Here is a 5,679-nt window from a genome sequence, read left to right as displayed (position 1 = left end):
TTAAAACTCATGCCGGGCGCGTGTGCATGCGTGCCCAAGATCCCGAGAGGAGAATGGAGGAGAAGGGATTGCAGCGTGACCATCCCCCCTTGGGAGTGATTTCTCGCTTTCTGTCTCTATGTCTCTCTCTGTCTGTCTGGCGAGCGCACGCGCCCTATAGCGAAAAACCTCTCCAAAAAAAAAAAATTACCTGACAACCCCACATGCACGCATGCTCCTGTGAGCAGTGCCTCTGGGCTGCAGGGCGACAGCAGGCTCTGGGTACGGGCAGCCCAAACCCCAGCTGGGGACGCACAGGTTGTGGGCTGACTCAACCTCTACATGCAGACACCCTCTCGTCCATAAAAAGGGGAAGGACAGGACGGTGTGGCCACGCAGCTGTGAGGTTCCTGTGAGATCCCCCGAGAGGTGGCTCCAATGGTAGCAACTGCCATTAACGTCAAGGACAGAGATCTCATAGGGTCAAAGGGGCATGCATCTTCCTCCACCTAAAGCCTAGCTGGATGTGTGGCCACACCCCTGGCCAGGACTCGAAAGTGCTGATGGCAAAGGCAGGACCCCCAGAGCCACAGCAGCAGCAGCTTTGGGCACTGCCTGGAGAGCTCTGGGCTGTGGGAACCCAGGCCAGCCCCCCTCCTCCCACAGCAGGGCGGGCAGTGCTGGGGCTGGGCAGGTGTGGCCCAGGCCTCATTCAGGTGCTACTCACTGGCTGTGGCCTGCCCGTGTGCTCAGAGCACGGACTGCCCAGCAGCCTGGTGCCTAGGCCGACGACTCCGGTGCAGCCCCCTTGCCTGATCACGGCAGCTGAGTTGAGATGACTCAGGTCCACGCCTGTCTTTCACGGAGCCACGATAAAAACCATGTCCCTGCTGTCTCTTGGAAGCAGCCTCCACCCTGACCTCTAGGCTCTATCTAATATGGAGACTTGGAAAGTTTTGGGGCCAACTGCACCTGTCTGACTGCCACGCCCAATGCTGCGGGACAGTAATTCCCACAGCACTGGCATTGGGATGCTCTATGGACGTCTGAGGTCCTTCCAAGACCCCAGCTTCCAACTAAAAACATGTGTGCCTTCAAGCTGAGGGAGGCCTGGTGCACTGCAACTTGGCGTGCTCAGGCATGCCCTATGACATCCAGCTTCCCACATTAAAAATACACATTGGACCAGCCCATGGCTTGGTGTTTTAAGGCAGCTGGATCCCACGTGGTCAACTGCAAGGTTACTTGAGAAATACACTGGGCGTGGGACTAGCAGGTGGTGGGGTGGTTAAGGCGATGGACTCACACATGGCCAACCACAGTTCGAGTCCTGTACCTGGTGGCTGGCTGGCTGGCTTACTCATTTTCCCTCTCTCTCTTTCTCTGATCAAAATTGGAAAATAATAATGATGATGAGGGACCAGCAGTTAGCGTAATGGCTATGTCGCTGGGCTCCCATGTAGTCAACCACGGTTCAAATCCTGGACCCAGTGGCTTAAACTCACTCCAGGCACGTGTGCGTGCATGCACAAGATCAAGAGGAGAATGGAGGAGAAGAGACTGAGGCATAGCCATCCCCCTGGGGGGTGATTTCTCGCTTTCTGTCTCTCTGTCTCTCTTTCTGGTGAGCGCATGCGCCCTATAACAACAACAACAAAAAAGATGATAAAGTTAAATGATTTTTTTTTTTTGAAAGAATATTAGAAAAAAAGAGAGACAAACCGTGCGCATATGCACGCCTGGCCAAGATCACAAAGGAGAAACCAAAGAGAACGGGCTGCCGAGGCCGCCCACCGGTGCCTTCTCCCTCAGCACCCTCCTGTCTCTCAGCAAGCACATATGCCCTCGAGCAAAATCCAAAACAAACAGGGCCAGTCCCTGACTTGGTGGTCAAGATGGCTGGATCCCAATGGCCAACCACATGGTTTGAACCCCAGACCCAGTGGCTTGAGACACACACCAGGCACGTACGAGCACCTGCCCAAAAGCCCAACAGGAAGGAGCGACGAGCAAGGGCAGGCAGGGTCACTCCCGATGGGGTGGCTTGCACGCTTTCTGGGCAGCACACACCCCTCGTGGCACACGCACACACCGGAAACAAACAACAAAAGAGACCAGGAGTGAGACGGCGCGTCTGGAGGCTGGGAACGTCTGGCCGCGTTCTGAGGTGGGGTCACTGACACAGCAGTGCAGAGCACGAGGCCCTGGGTTACTGGCCAGTTTTATAGGAAGGGAAGCCGACTTCAGAGGGAGGGTAATGAGGTGCCAGGTTGGCGCTGCCCTGCCACGCCCTCGCTGCCCTGTGCCGTGTGGCTGCAGGTTCCACGGGGAGGTCCAGGGCTAGGAGGAGGCTAGACACCTGAAGAGAGCACAGCAGCTGCAAAGTGGCATGGCCAGAGGGCAGGTTCTCTGTGAGCCCAAGGGGTCCCCTGCCCCCGCTCACGCTGTCCTTGATCTAGGAGTGCCCGAGCCTCTGGTTCCCCCAGCTGGTCCCACACGCAGCTCCAGGGCTGCTGTGGACACACTGTGCGCACTGTCCCTCACAACAGGGCCATCCCTGGAGGACACTAGCAGGGGGCGTGGTAAGAAAACAGGTGCAGCATCTGGGGCAGCACAACAGAACAGAATCTGGTGGAACGAACGTAACAGCCTCCCCCAAAAGAAAGTACACATGCGGACCAGCCATCTACCCTACGGCGCAGCCCATGCCCTTGCCATGTGCAGGGGTCTGGGGCCTGTGCTGCTCCTACTGGAGAGCCAGTGATGGCCCACCTGCCTTCCTCCCAGTCCTGAGGCACTAGTCCAGGGATGGCTCTGTGGGCAGTGCGATGCACAACCCAAAGTAAGCTGGCCCCAAGTGGCCACCCAGATCGAATCCCTGGCCCGGAGGGATGAAGCATGCCAGGCACGTATGCAAGGGCCTGGGATCCGATGAGCTGGAGGGGGGACTGCAGTGGACTCTGCAGAGCACTCCATGCCTCGCTGGTGCACAGGACACATGAATAAAGACAAAAAGGAGGACGATCACTGCAGAGCTTCAGAGGCTCTGTGCTGTAGAAGGGCAATGCAGGCACGGGGAGGCTCCAGCTGAAGGGGAACACTGCCAGGGTCGCAGCTCCAGCACTGCTCGTCTGCCACAGGCTGGGGCGCTCAGAGCAGACCACCCAGCACGCACCCTCCCGATCTCACTGCACAGTGGAGGAAGAGGCACTCCCTTCTACTCTCTACGAAGGCTTGCTTCTGGAGACGCAGGCCTAGCTGCGTGACACATGCCTGAACCTCCTGGGTCTTAGTCTCCTCACCTGTGAGATGGGGCGAAGCTCCCGGCTCTGCTCAGTGGGTGAAAACCCGAGACAGGCGTGAAACTACAGTTCAGAGTCTCTGCTGTGGTGCACTGGCCTAAGTGAGGGCCACAGCTCCTGCACCAGCTCCTTGGGCTCCAGCAGCCTCTGCCCTTCTTCAGAAGCTCGCTGGTGGTCATCACCCCCTCCACGACCAGTCATGCCACACAGCGCACAACCCTGAAGGCGCAAGCTATGGTGTGAGTTTGTCCTCCAACAATGGACATTTTAAGTTTTTTAGCTTGCTACAGGGTGCTTGTGCTTGCCAAAGAGAAACCACGACAGGAAAATAAGAAATTACCCCCCAAGAGGGGATGGCCACACTGTGATTCCTTCTTCTCCATTCTTCTCTTGGGATTTCTGGGAGCAAACACATGTGCCTGGCATGATTTTCAAGCCATCTGATCTGGGACTAACCACGCAGTCGGCCATGTGGGATCCAGTGCCTTAACCTTCGCACTACCCGCTGGCGCCAGCACTGCCGGCACCTTCCACCACCACGAACCAGGAGCATGTTGTGACCGTCAGTCTGGTGGCTTGGTGGAGGGCACAGCCAGCCACATCTGCATCTAGGCCTCTCCAAGTCAGCAGCCCTGGCTCGCACCACCACTCTCAGATGGAGACCTCAGTAGGGTGCCCTCCCGCTCTTCTCTAGCCAAGACTTGTTCCTCAGCTCCAGACCTGCAGGCCAGAGACCCCCAACCCCAGGCCACAGACCAATGACAGCCCACGGCCTGCTGGGACCCGAGCCGCAGACTGCTGATGCCCCTGTCCCCCAACCTCGCTGTGCTGGGGGGTGCAGTGAGCAAGGCTTGGTCTGCCATGTCAGCAGCGGTACTGGATCTGGGGCACTCGGGTCACCTGAGACCACCCCCAATCCATGGAGGGATCACCTTCCCCGAGGCCCATCCCTGGCGCCAGGAAGGTTGGGGGCTACTGCACACGCAGCCCAACTCCTGACAGCTCCCCACCAAGCAGGGCTCCCTGGGTCTCCCCAGGGCTCTTAACATGGACGGTAAGCCTCGGTGCCACCTCAACCCCTCCTCTCTGCCCGTTCCCTTCTAGTTCTGCCTTGTAAAGAGGCTCTTCTCCTGACCTTCCGAGCACATCCTCCTGACCTAGGCCTCCATCCCCACTTCTCCGGCCCTGACCTTGCAGGGTGTCCCCCAGAGGCTGCTTCTCTCAAACCTTCCAGTGGGTCACCACGCCATCCAGAGTGCCAGGCCCTCCTGTGACCGAGGGCCCCGGGCTCAGACACAGGCCGCTGCTTTCTCTCTCTCCTTGTTGTGGGGCGTGTGAGGTCACTGGTGATGGAGATGGAGTCAGGGAGGATGTAGGAGACCAAGCCACCCCCGGGGAACAGCCACGCTGCAACACCCTCTCCTTGGCTCTGCTCTTGGGATCTGGGCCATGCACGGATGTGCACCTGGTGTGATTTGTAAGCCACCAGGTCTAGGACCAGAACCATGACTGGCCATGTGGGATCCAGCATCTTAAACTTCATGCCACCTGCTGGCCCCTAGGTCACCTCTCTGTCCTCAGTGCCCCGACCTCTGAGCCCAGCCTACAAGCCTCCCTTCTGTACCGATCTGAGTTCAGAACTCAACCTGCAGGGCAGCCCTCCCGGCAGCCATGGCTCCAGGTCCCGCATGGCCACAACCCTCCCTACACCGCCCTGCGCCCGCTGGTCTCATGCTGAGGGCGTCAGTGACTCAGGGCAGGTGTGTCCAGCTATTCTGTCCACGTCTCCAGCATAGGCTCTCTACGATCCAGGGTTGGCTGAACAGTCTGAGAAGCAGCAGGGACAGAACCACACGTGGTCAAGGACACAACACCTTCCCGGCTCAGGGGCAGGGAGGGTGGGCCACTCCTTACCCCTCCAATGGAGCAGCGTCCTGTCAAGAGGGAGACTCCGTCACATCCCAGAAACGCCAGACATGTTTTGGTAGCCCTCAGCAGGGCCTTCACCAGCTCCTTTGACCCCAGGACAGCAGCGCCTGGGGTCCCGTCAGAGTGGGTGTGATCACGCACCGCAGTTGGAACTTGGACGTAAGGCCTCCTCCTTGTCTCGGGTTGCAAACGCTAACACGTCTGGTGCTCTCAGAGACAAATGTCACCAGAGCCGCAGGGACTCGGCCTCCGCCGCTAAGTGGGCCGCAACCCCGTGTCCAACTAAAACCTGCCGAAGTGATGCTGCAACTGGGAGACAAGGAGGCCCTCTGGCCGCCCTAGCCCGCTGCAGGGGTGCGGAGCCATCGGCAAGCGCCGCAAACGGGCCCGGGTAAGGAAGGGCTAACGCGTCTGCGGGATGGACGAGGGCGGGCGTAGGAACGTCCCTGGACCTGCGGACCCGCGGCGG

General features: G+C 59.0%; 1 protein-coding gene across 3 annotated transcripts in view; it reads right to left on the bottom strand.

Moving 5' to 3' along the window:
• The window catches only part of ATG4B (autophagy related 4B cysteine peptidase), a 23,439-nt gene extending 17,958 nt beyond the window's left edge, over nt 1–5,481 (bottom strand). For 2 of the 3 annotated variants that reach the window (XR_003547305.1, XM_027767003.1), the window contains exon 1: nt 5,196–5,481. The gene's annotated coding sequence lies outside the window, so the exon portion shown is untranslated. Of the gene's footprint in view, nt 1–3,281; nt 3,474–5,195 lie in introns of those variants that run through there. The other variant, XM_027767004.1, reaches the window with a different exon arrangement.
• Between the last annotated feature and the right edge of the window lie 198 nt (nt 5,482–5,679).

This window comes from Tupaia chinensis, unplaced genomic scaffold (genome assembly GCF_000334495.1).
Source record: "Tupaia chinensis unplaced genomic scaffold, TupChi_1.0 Scaffold143823_1, whole genome shotgun sequence".
In the NCBI taxonomy this organism is placed as follows: Eukaryota; Metazoa; Chordata; class Mammalia; order Scandentia; family Tupaiidae; genus Tupaia; species Tupaia belangeri.
Note: the sequence above shows the minus strand (reverse complement) of the source record. Positions and strands in the feature narration are given on the sequence as shown.